Source organism: Octodon degus, unplaced genomic scaffold (genome assembly GCF_000260255.1).
Source record: "Octodon degus isolate 3935 unplaced genomic scaffold, OctDeg1.0 scaffold00015, whole genome shotgun sequence".
NCBI lineage: Eukaryota > Metazoa > Chordata > Mammalia > Rodentia > Octodontidae > Octodon > Octodon degus.
In genome coordinates this window covers 24749188-24762050 of record NW_004524591.1, presented here as the reverse complement: position 1 = coordinate 24762050, position 12863 = coordinate 24749188, and the positions used below count along the sequence as shown (strand labels likewise).

The 12863-nt window shown below is 43.3% G+C and overlaps 1 pseudogene; it reads right to left on the bottom strand.

Annotated features, from left to right (window-relative positions):
- Positions 1-2790: 2790 nt before the first annotated feature.
- On the bottom strand, positions 2791-8534 carry LOC101573667 (annotated as a pseudogene).
- Between the last annotated feature and the right edge of the window lie 4329 nt (positions 8535-12863).

Here is a 12863-nt window from a genome sequence, read left to right as displayed (position 1 = left end):
TCTGTTGCATAGTAATCCCTTCAATAACATTTCAGCTAATAGGGAGGGGAGAGAGAGAGAGAAAGAGAGAGAGAGAGAGAGAGAGAGAGAGAGAGAGAGAGAGAGAGAGAGAGAGAGAGAATGGAATTTATTCATGTATTTTAACCCTATACCACTTGCCCTTAGCTATGGTCATGTTCTGTCAAAGTCAGTTGCTCCCACTGGGTCGTAATGCACAAGCTCAGCTCACCAAAACAGGAACCTCGTAAGCAATACTGCCCCGGGCAGCCATCTGCAAATGACCTCACAATACTGTGGCCAGATGGACCCAGACTTATCCTATTAATTTTCTCTTTCTTCTTATTCCCACCTGCCTCAATCTAGCCCCACATTTCTCTCCTTAATCCTTTTTACATAAACTTCCCTACCTTGCTTAGGCTGGCCTGTGATACTAGGAAGCACTAAAGCCAAGTCAGAAGAGAGGATACACCACTCTGTGTTAGAAGCACACCCCACTTGTCCCAGAGGCAGGCTCAATTAGCTCTGAAGAGGAAGGAGCCCCTCACATTCCATGTGAATAGCATCCAACTCTTTTGGGATGGAGCGCATAGTTTCTTTTCTGTGTATGGGTAGGGCTAGACCTCCTGAAAGTTTGGCTCAGCAGCCAAGTAGTAAGCAGGAGGCAAAGAAACAGATGGAAGGCGAATTGTGCCCAGGTGTATGAGGAAGATGAGTCCGGAAGTACAAACAGGAGGAACACTTGTAGAAGAAGCAGGAAGAGACACATGAGAGTTGTTCAATGTCATTCATTTCAGACACCAGCAAAACTTTCCCAAGCTCCTAGCTGAATGGGAAAGGCATCCTGTAGCCCAGATCTGCCAAAACACAAAGGTCTTGGCAACACCCTGGAAAGATACCAGTGCCTCCCTCAGCCTTGTCTCTGCTTCTTGGAGCCTGGCTTAGCGATGGAGCAGGATATGAGGGGCACCCTGAGCAAGGTCAAGCTGCCAAGCCAGGTGCAGGAGACAGCTCAGCAAGGAAGGGACCCAGAATGCAACAGGTTCCACCTGTGCTCCCCGGGGTTCACCTCCACCTTTTCCTGCCTTTTTACTTTGTTGCAATTTCTTCTCTTGCTTCCTCTTTTCTGCTTTTTTTTTTCCCTTTCCCCAAAGACTAGTTCACATTAGTCAAAGTGGATACAGATTTCCCAGATTGTCTGTCAAATAAATTCACCAAGATGTTTATGCATGTCCCAAAACTTGGTAGGATACTTTTCAAATAATCTCACCTTTAACATTAAGTAGCTTTGTCTTTTTCCCTTCCTTCCTTCCTTCCTTCCTTCCTTCTTTCCTTCCTTCCTTCCTTTCCTTCCTTCATTCCTCCTTTCTCTCCTTCCTTCCTCCTTCTTTTTGACCCCCTCCTCTTCCCATTCTTCTCTCATTCAATACTTACTGAAAACCTATTTATGTGCTTTGTACTGGGAGTTATAAATAATACACAAACTAAACCATTATTCATCTTTCATTGAAAATATGCTTCAAAAGCTAAACCCACTCTCAGAGAGCAGTAGATATGGACATTTTCATTCTAGCTCATTGCCATATTTTGGACAAGTAGCACTCAGCAACCCCTGTGTCAAAAGCTTGGCTCCAGCCTGTGGCACTAGTGGGAGGTGATAGAGTCTTTGAGAGATGGGGCCTAGTTGAAAGTCTTCCAATCATCTGTGGACCTGCCCTTGGAAGGGACCTTGGGGCCTTGGACCCTCCTCTTTCTTTTTCCTTTTCATCACTTTGGGTTGAGCAGCGAGTTCACCAAATGCATTCTGCATGATGCACTGCTTTGTGCAGGCCTATTAGTAGCAGGGCCAACTGACCATGGAATGAAACCTCTGAAACTGGGAACCAAATAAACCTTTCCTCTTTTCAAGTTTATTAGCTCATTGTTGCTGCAACAGTAATTGACCAACACATTTATCCCTTGAATTCTTCTCTTCTTCTCAAATGGACTTCAAGCAATTACATCTTGTGTCTCTATTGATAAAATAGGGACACTAGTATAATAGAAAAAAGTCCTAATTTTCTTCCTCACAACCTTGGAGATGAGCATATTATTTGCCTATAGAAGCATATTCATTTGTATCTCTCTAGAAACTCACAGAAAACCAGTGAACAATATTTTGAAATTCAGAGAATGCTTGTTTTGCATATTAATGCTCTGAAAAATCTACTCCAGAGATTGCATTTTAATAATATTTCATTTTAAAATAAACTGAATTCACTATTCTAATTTAATGTAATGGAGTATTTAGGTATGTATGTAATTTTTGTTTTTTCTTGCTCATACTTTTTGGAAAAAGAGTTCTCACAATGATCACAAAAAAATTGCTTTTTCCCCTAGAACTTTCATTGTCTAATAATTATTATGTTGCTCAAAGCATGAGTTATGTCAATGATTCATAGTTGTTTCTGAGTGGCAGCATGTTGTGCTAGAAAGAGCTTTAGATTGAAAATCCTGAAGCATGGGGCTCTTAACGCCAATACTGCTGTTTACTAAGTCTGTGCCTCTTTTAGTTAAGGTTTTTTGATAGTTGGTCTTTGAATCCAATTTTATTTATTTATTTATTTATTTATTTATTTATTTTTAGCTTAAAATTAGAAATGGATGATAAAGTGTAGATAAGGAAAAATTACAAACTATTTAAAACCTGGAATTACTATTTAGAAAGTACACAGATGGGTCATGGGTAATGGTGGACAGCAGGAAGGGTTGCTGATGAATCTTCATTGTTCCAGCTGTTCCACATGCCACCCATCAATGAGGAAGCCTGACATGGATTAGATACTGAGCCAGCCTCATGCCAGCAGCAGATCCAGTGATAGTAACCTGCCCACCCATAGATCCTTCCCCTGGGCTCACAATTTTCATCTATGTCCCAAACATCTGAGGTATCTCATTGATTTGGGCACCTTCATGGCCAACTACACAGCCAAACAAGTTGTTTGGAATGGCGAGTTCATGAGTAGTCTGAGCAGATGCACCCAAACCTGCCTATAACTCTCCTCCTCTGAAAAGCTGGATTCAGTGCAGCTGAATCTGGTATTGCCATGCACCATTCTCATGGGAATGGTGCAGCTTGGTCAAATCTGGCCATGGAACTGTCCTGGAATGCTACAGGCCTGACCACCTGCAAAGATGCCTGGAGAACTTGATGGCATGGGCAGTGCCAGATGATCACACCCTTCAGAGAGGACCCCCCATGACCACACACATCTGTTTGACACACTCAGTGGTGGGCTGTGGGATGCCAGCAATAGTGATGGCCTGCTCAGTTGAGTTTGGGAGCATAGATCCTGCCCGCCACGTGGACCTGAGCCCCTGTACTCTCATATTTCCTTGATCTTGCAACCACCTCTTCCAATGAGAGAGCCACACTGACTAGCAGAGACCACCAGGCTCAGAGTGAAGCGGGTCCACTGGCAGCTGTGCTACTGGTCATAGAGCTGCTGATGTCCTCTCCCAGTTTGTCAACTAGCACAGCAGAGGCTTTGAAGATGGCTCTAGTGAGTCCAACCAAAGTGATAATTCTCTCAGCACGATTCCCTTCTGAGATGTTGATATGTGCACTGCTCTCTTCATGCATCTCAACTGACTCCTTTCTTTCCCATGACACCCCCAACTTTCTTTCCATATATACATAGCCAGATGGTGAGAGTGACATTTGACCCACATTTGACCCACCTTCAATCACACCAGTATCTATGTCGAATACTGTGTGATGCTGGACTTTTTGAGTGCTCAAGTCTTTGGTCCCTGGTGGGGGTCAAAGCCAAAAACTGCAGGCACAAGGCAGCTGAGGGAAAAGGGGGAGTGTGGGAAGGGGAAGTACAGAAGGCAGGGACAACAGGGGTAGGCAGGAAGGCAAGCTCTCTCCCCAACTCCTGCAGGTGGGCAGAGGAAGGTGTGGGGAGGAGAAGGAAGAGGAAGAGGAAAGAGATCTCCAGGTAGAAGAGGAAGAGGAAAGAGATCTCCAGGTAGAAGAGGAAGAGGAAAGAGATCTCCAGGTAGAAGAGGAAGAGGAAAGGGATCTCCAGGTGGAAGAGGACACAGGCTGTGGCTGCTCTGGCTGCTGCCTCTGCAGGGCTAGAAACCAACTTTAAATGATTATCTATTTATTTAGGAAATATTTGCTGGCAGGACATTCAGGTATCTCATGGATTTGAAGAGCTGGACATCAAAACACAAGATAAGAATTCACAAAGGTAGCTCCGCACTCCACAGTAGGAAAGCACAGATGTCCTTCCAAAGGTGCTGCTCATCATGGACCATCCAGCTCTGGGTCTCTGTCCTGTCTGTCATACTCTTCAAAAAGAGACTGATAGGCTCAGCTTGGGGCCTGGAGAGAAGGAACGAGCTGTCTCTGAGGTTAAGTTAAAGAGAATGCCACCCGCATGACAGTCCAGACATGGCCCTGAGGACCTCCCCCGCCCCTTATCAGCAGAGGAGGAGGCTTCTCCAAGAGGCCTCTGCCAGCATCTCTGGGCAACTTTCCCACTCCCTGGGCCTTAGTTCCTTTTGTTAACATGGAAATTAGACTGGGTTATTCCTAATACCCCTTCTTGCTTCTTGATCCCATGGCTAGTGGCTCCTAATACTTCCTTATTAAGTATATATTTATTATTGTTATTATTATTTTAGTTCTTTAGTACATATGTGAAGTACATAATGTTTACATTCCTTGTGTGGAGCAGGTACAGGTGCATAAGACATCTTAATTACTTTGTTATTTATCAGTAGCGAGGATCAAACTTGGGACATGTGCTTGCCAGGCAGGTGCTTATGCCAATGAGATATCTCCCCAGACTGTCCTCCACCCATCTTTTGATCCTTTCTTTTGTAATGTTTGTATGTTTGTAGTAAATAATGTCTAATGCTTCTTTTTTTGTGGTACTGGGGATTGAACTCGGGACCCTGTGCTTGCCAGGTAGGCACTTATTCTACTGAGCTATATCTCTGGCCCAGCCTAATGCTTCTTTCAAGTAGGAATGAGAATCTTTGGACATTTTTTAATATTGTAAAAAATGAAACAGAAATGCTTGGGGATATGTTTGCTCATTTATATTAAAACATCATATTATAATTTAAGGCCTAGAATCTTTCAACACAGTAGTATAGCAGTGCCCATATATGGACTACATACTCTGAGTGGCAGTTAATTCCGATTAACAGAAGATAGGCAAATGATCACAGTTTACTCAATGTAACTTGCTGAAAATAATGTTTTGTGAAATTCCTTAAAAGTGAAAAGCCACTGCATCTATGTTGTAAAAAATGAAAAAGCTTAATTTATTTGTAGGAGGTTGTAATAAATTTTCTCAGCCACATTTATAGACACTTAAAAGAGAATTTTGAAAAATAAGAAATTTATGGCTGTCTCTACTCAGCCCCCAAAATAAAAAGCCTCTATGTATTTAGCCATTAATGTCAACATCCTAAGTGAGAGGAACTTCATCAGGAGGCCTTTGAAAAATGCTACACTTCATCTCAGAAAAGCTGTCTTCCTTCTTTAAGGGAGCTCAGATGGAAACTCGAAATCTTATATGGGCTTATGCTACTTTTTCTCATTGTATGACATTAACAATTAAAATGGGCTAAAATAACATGGATCCTTAATACATTCTTCATCCCTAAGTATTCTGGGTGCATTTTGACCTAGAAAGTTACAGTTTTAATAAACTAAGCAGCAGAAAACAAGTAGATATCAATACTGCATCCACTTGGGATGAAAAGACCTAATTATCCCCTAGTTAGTTCTGTTCTTCCTGTAACTAGAACTACATCCATAGAGTCAGGTACCTCTGCACCTAAAGGCTTAGCTTTCTTCTCTATAGACTGAGAGTACTAAGATGGAACTAAGACTGTTTCTACCCCTAAGTTTCTGTGTCTCAAAAATAGCATGCATTGCCTGAGTTCTTCCTAATGTAATAGGCACTACTTTAAAGTGATTATTGCTATACAATACAACCTTCAACTCTTACAACAGAAGATCATTTCCATCATAGTTTTACAAAATGGGAAATAGATGGGTACCAAGTTCAAGGAAGGGAGAAACAAATAGAGCTATTGAGATAAGCCCAACCTGTTCAGGCCTGGACGCTTTCTCGTGCTCCCTTCCTCCCATCACTCGACACAAGTGAGCAGACGCTTGCATGTGCAATTCTTTTCATCTTTCCCTTGACATCATCCCTAATCACCTAAGTTGCCTGTCTCTAAATTGCCTGCAATTTGTCTTCATCTTTCTAGAACTGAAGAGATGGGACAATGTAACTTCCAGGTGCAGTTTCTGAGGGGGCCCCGGAACAAGAAGACAAACTACTTTTATGAAAGTCCCTGGGAAGTCCCTCATAGAGGAGTAGACAGCCTGTCTGCATACTGTTGTCCAGATGGCAGAAGCGCAGACTATCAGAGTCCCAGTGAAGACAATTGCCAGACAAATGAAGGGGTCAGGAAATAGAAAGAAATTGGGGTCTGTTAATCTAAGTATAATAAAACTAGCAATATTGGGAAACTGGCAAATATTGGGAGTCTCTGCGGACTCTTGAGTTAGTCTTGCAAGCAAGGAGCTCACCGAGTTTTATTCCAAGTTACCTTTATAAGAATGTTTGTATTGCAAATATCCCTAAAAGATAGGGATAAGGTCTAACTACAGAATTGAGTAGAAATATTTGTGGCCCATTATAAAAGATTTGGGTTCCTTAAACTCAAGGTTTCCCCTTCTGTAATGAAATTCACTGTGTGCACACATGTGCCCATCTAGCCATTTTCATTCCCTTTGTGAGGGAAGTGGGGTTCAGTAGGGTGACACAAATAAGCTGACATCCTGGCCACTGCTCTGTCTTTTATCTCTAATCTATGAATCACATGCCTTCTGCCAACTTGAAATAATAACAGGCTAGCTTATAAGTAGATTAAGTTTCACTCCCTCATAACTCTTGGCATTAATAGATGACACAAGTTTCAATAAAAATGACTGTATGTCTTCAAAGAGAGGTCAAAACAAACTTTGTTTTTTCTCTTACTGATACCTCAAGAATATTCTTTCAAACTAAAGAAGAGATATAGATTCAGGATTTGGGAATATTAAACTTGCTAATACTTGTATGGCTTACTTAGAGCATTAAAGGATAACCTAGACACCTGCCATGTGATACAGGTTAGGCCTACACACACCTGTATGCAAAGTCAGAGACAAGCGCTAACATGTTATAGTGTCTTCCCTGGTACAGTGTTACTAACACCCTAATGCCTTAAAAAGTAACTCTTTCCAAGCACAGGTCCTTGGCTTGGCTCTTCTTCCATATGAAATATCCAGACAATACCAGGCATTCTCCCAGTGTGTTAGCTTGAGCTTGGTCAACATCAATGTAAAGTTCCCATAATCCCCTCAAGGAAGTGAGCCCCCAAAACAGGCCTTTTAGAGAATGAATCCGCCCACTATCACCTACAGCCTTCCTGTATCTCCTGCTGGTAGATTCAGAAGATAACCAGGGTGGGGAGTAGATGGTGTCAGTCTCCAGGACCCAGGCTCTTAGATGGCTCCTCTCCTCTTCACTTCACAATCCCTCCCTATTCTCTTGTTTTTGTCTTCCCAGCATTCCCTCACAGTGATTGCATGAGGAAGGACTAGATAAACCACTGGGCAGTCCCAACAATTCATCATTCCCCATAGCCAGCTGATGATGAAGGAAGCATCATGACAGCATGCAGTTCTGGACACTGGGGATGCCAGTCTGACTCACTCACTTCCATGCAAGATTCAGCACATTAAATAACTCCCTTACATTCATTCTGATGAAGGATTCAAAGCTTTCTACATAAAATATCCTACACATGACTGCTCCGTTAGCACTGCTTTAATTTTGTACAGATCTTTTCCTCTTATAAAATTCTAATGCAACCCCACTGGCATGGCAAATATTAGTACACCCATCTTACAGGTGAAAAACTGAAGGCTACAAGGTTAAAATTGTTGTTGAAGGTCACAGTGTTTCTGTTCTGGAAATTAGATGCCTGACTTCACTTAGTGACTTTTTTTTATACACTACAAGAAGCACAGGCAGTAGCCATAGGTAAGATGTCCCCATTTTGTAGAATGAATCAAGTGCTTCATCCACAGACATGTACTGTGTGAGTTATAGAGGCCAGAACTAGATTCAAGGTCTCTAGTATCCATGGTTCCAGGTCCTTCCCAAAAGTCTCCTTGTTGGAATAGATGAGAACTTGTGTTTAAGAGGAAAGTCACTGAACATAGAACAGTTCATCATCGAGTCTCTGCACTCTGGGTACCAGAATTAACAGAAAGATTCATTTATCTTGGGTCTCTTGCAAAACAAGTTCCCTCTTCCTTCACTGTGGTGCAAGGTCATGGTGTTTGGCATTAGACAACATAGCATTGAATTTGCTCAGCTACTTACTCTCCATAGGACCTGGGACAAATGACTTACCATGTCCTGGTCCTCAAAGCCTCTTTTGTTAGATGTGATCTTAACACTAGACATCTTACGGAGATACCACGGAGAAAAACAGTCTGTATATAGAGAATTAGGGAAATTGAAGTTACCATTATCCATCATGTGATGGATAGAATCTAGGGAAAAAGAAAATGGAATTGGGGGTACAAACAACCAAGTTTGCCATGAGAGTACTGAGCCATAGTGCCCAGAGGCCCTGCTGAGTGCAAGAATGGGAATGAATCCTTGAACCTCTGAGAAGCCCTTTCTCCTGACTTTCCACCTAGGCCTGGTTTAGCTGCCAGGAAATCCTTAAGGCTCTGGGAAATGGTCATGAATCACTGAGTCCCTTCCCCCGCCTTTACCTCTGGGGTATGTTTCAGATTGCAGCACTGTCTGGTAAGCTACAGGGCTCCAGACCTAGCCTAACCTCCATCTCCAGAAGAGGGCTGCATTTTCTGCTAGAAAGGGCAGAAGAGACAAAATGCAAAGAGACTCATCTACTGCAGCAGACGTTCACTGACTGGGCCCAAGGCATTCAGACATCCAACTATGTCGAAGAAGCCTGGGGAAAATTGTTTACAGATACAGAAAATAGTGTCTTGATCCTTCTTCAAACCACTGCATCTCCTGTGTCTAATGCACCATTTCCATGGCATTAGCAGAGAAAGGCAGTGGAAAATGTTGGCTGCTGGATACTTTTGTTAAAAAAAAAAATAGGCTGGCTTGAAGCTGACAGGGACTTATTATCTATCTGCAAGATGAGCTCAGCCATTAGACAGGCTTCTGTGCCTGCTGGCTGACCAGATGCAGAGGACCTCTGTAAAACATAGCAGCTCCCAGGTGATCTGAAAGATCTGGAGCAACCTACTTCAAACGTGAGCTGTTGGCACAGGAGAAATAAGAAGGTCATAGGTCAGTGCCGTGAACAGCACTGTGGAAATGGGTTGTGCTTTTACAACAGAAATGTGATCTATACCCCTCTAGCACAGTGGGACCTGGCTACTCCACCCTTCCCCTACATTATATACATCATACAGCCACCATTCCTCCAAGCTGATCCCTCTCTCTTAACCTTCTACCACTTTCTCTTGATTGTTTCATTACAAGTCCTATCTGTCTCACTTTCCTTCCATAGTGCTGTCTTGGCTGCAAGCATCCTTCACCCCAGTTATTCATTACCCACTCCACCCTGTGATCTATCTGGTCATTCCTCATAAATGTCAGAACTACAGATGATGTCAGAATTCATTGCTCCAATTTCCACGTTTTATAGGTAGACACTGAAATCCAGAGAGACAGTGACTTGTCCAAGGTTATCCAGCTAGAGTTGGGATAATCGGTCCTAGAACCTAAGATTCCTATATACAAACCCAATATTTTTTTCTAGCACAGCTTCATATACTCTGGAAGATCTTTTTCATAACACTGAAGTGTAAGGACTGGCTTCTAGAAAACACACTTACCCCAAACCAACTCCACTTGCCCTGTCCTCAAGGGGGAATAAATGAAGGGTGGTTAGTGATAATCTATCCTCCCTCTCTGAAAAGAAAGCTTGAGAGAACAAGCGCTCCTCTTTAAAATGTTTAATTCAGCCTCCAGGGCCACATGAGCAGTAGAAGTAGAAGCAGAAGCTGGTCTTCCTTCTAAAAGTTTTGCAGAGAGATTGGGCAAGACTTAAAGATATCACTTACAAAATACAGGATGATGAAATCAACCTGGGAAGGACTGGATACCAGAAATGCTTCTGGCTCTCAAGTTCTCATTCTAAGACTCTTGGAATGGGAATGATTTGGCCCAGAGAACATAAGGCTGAGGGAAATGAAGCAAGACTTACATAATGGGCTCCCCCTTTAGAAAGAAGTATAGACAGAGAAGACCAGGTAAGGACGAACAAAAAGAAACAGGCTGCCCTTACATAAAGAAGATTCAGATCCAAACCCCTCAGTGATTAAAAAAGTAAGTCAGGAAATCAAGAAAGAATGCAGAGTAGAATGCAAAGCAGAGAAACGCCTTGGCCTTGGAAGCTTTCCTCAGCACAGGAGTGCTAGGAGGAGGTGGTCTTCCAAAGACAGTACTAGCAGTGAAAAGGAGAAAGCCATCCATGATTTAGGGTTACTGTGAGGCTGAGCACAAGGCCTGTGCAGAGGACACCACTGGCACCACACCTCTCCTAACTAAGCTTCTCTAGCTCCTCGCTACAAAAAATAAAACCATGTTCAGACAGTCTTCTCTTGCCAGCACAGCTTTGCCAGAAAAGTACAGGTTTAGCTCCCTTCCCATCATGGAACCATTAAGTCATGAATGTACTGGGGGCAATCAATGCACATCACAGAGACCCAGGTTCTCCGAAGAAGATTCAGGCACCCTCGATGCTAGACTGCATGGAGAGGGCAATCCTGTGCAACAGGGGCAACACAGGGGTGACGGTGGGAGAACACTCCAGCAACCAGGCCCGTTTTCCTCTTTTCTCTCCCTGTCTCCCTGTTCAGTCTCAGTGCTAATGAAAATAAGCCTGCACAGCTTCTTCCGCAGCCCAAGAATTCGTTCAGAGCAATTTGAAGCCAATTGAATGAACAGGAATAAACGAGCAGATATTGCAGTTTATGGCTGGCTGCTCTAAGACCCCAGGCAGTGATTAGAAGCCCTTGGTCCTTTTGATGCCCACAGCAAGAAAACGGGTGAAACTTGGTCTAGTTAAGAGCTCTAAACAGGAGGTTCAGTGGTGAGTATTAGGGTGGATAATTATAGTCTGTGTTAATACTGGGGCCGTGGCTCTGCCACCTGGACCTGAGAAATCATTAAGTGATTGAGTAAAGGATTGAAACAGTGGGAGGCAATGATTGCTTTGTTAGGCCCATGGATAGATAGGGATGGAGTGCCCTTGGGGGAGGGAAAGACAGTTGCTACTTTTGGTCGACCTTGGCTGCAGCCAGACTCTGTCCCAATACGATTCACTTTCTCTAAGCAGCAAGGAAAACAAGTATGACTCACACAGGCACAGTCTGCCCCCCTTCCTCCTCCACCACCACTGCTGGGAAGCAGACAAGTAACCCTGAAGGGCCTCCATGCAGTTTCATGTCTTCTCCTCCCCAGGAGGGAAAGAAAGGATCCATTTGCACTAGTCTCTCTAGGATCCATCATCAGTGCTTCTTATAGTCAAGGGCACCCAGACATTTGTGGTTTTGGAATAGACATTTTGGTCAAGGAAAATGCTTCCTTTGAGGGGTGGAGTCCACAGTCTTGAACTTAGATCTAAAGAAAGTGTGGATCAGATAAGGTTGACCTTGACTGAGCACTCAAATCTTGGTGAAGCATTTTAGGAAGAAGCCCCCAGGATGAGTATAAGAAACATTATCTTTACTAGGACATCCTATGTCTTTAGGCATTTTGCTCCCTCCACTGTTATGAAAATAAAATCAAAAGATAGTGTTTTTCACTAAAACTCCCACTACACACATACTTTGTTCTGCTTTGTAGCAATAACACTGAAGCTACAAAAATTAATGAGGCTTGGTCCTGCTCTCAAGAAATGAAAGTCTCACAGAGATAGATAAGTAAACATATCATTCCTACCTACAACAGAAAACCCCATGTTGGGTGTCACTACAGGATGTCACACATCCAAAGAAGAATGCCACCTAATCCAGCTACAGGACCCAATTGTGTGCTGAAAGACAAGGTGCAGGAATGAGCCAAAAAGAGCCCAGGATAGCACTGGTTGTTTTGGCAGAGAAAATATCGCCAGCAAAAGCACAAAGGTGAAAAACTATACACTTCTTGAAGAAGTACTATTGGTCCACTAGTATGAAAATATAAGGCGTGGGGCAGAAAATCGGGCAAGGTAAGATCTGCTGTTCTTAGAACCCATGTAGAAAACATGGGCTTTACTCAGTAAAGTATGGTTGCAAAGCCCTCTAAAGTTCCAAAGATATATATATATATATCCTCAGATTAATGAGTCTCTCTCTCCTCATTTAAGGGTCAGAACATTTTCTAGATTTAAATAATGCAAGGCAGAATATGAATGGGATCAGTGAGTGAGAGCAGCCGTGTGGAGATGTGGAACTGTGAATAAATTATAGCACTTGGGCCAGAGTAGGGTACAGAAGAGAAGTGAAGAAGTGCAGAGGATAAATGAGCCTTCAGATGGGAAGGGATGGCTGCTGGGCAGAGCTTGTTGCCCCCCCCCAGCTTGAGCCATGCTAGGATGCCCAGAGGGTGCTACGCAAGGCAGGTAGGTGGAGGGACCAGGTCCACTAGAGAGCTGTGGTTTCTCTAGGGGCTGGGCCCTATCCGAGAGTGTGTGTGAGGGCTTCTATATGGAGTCCACCTGGGTAGGAGGTTCTGTGATACTGAGCCATGAAACCCAGCTCT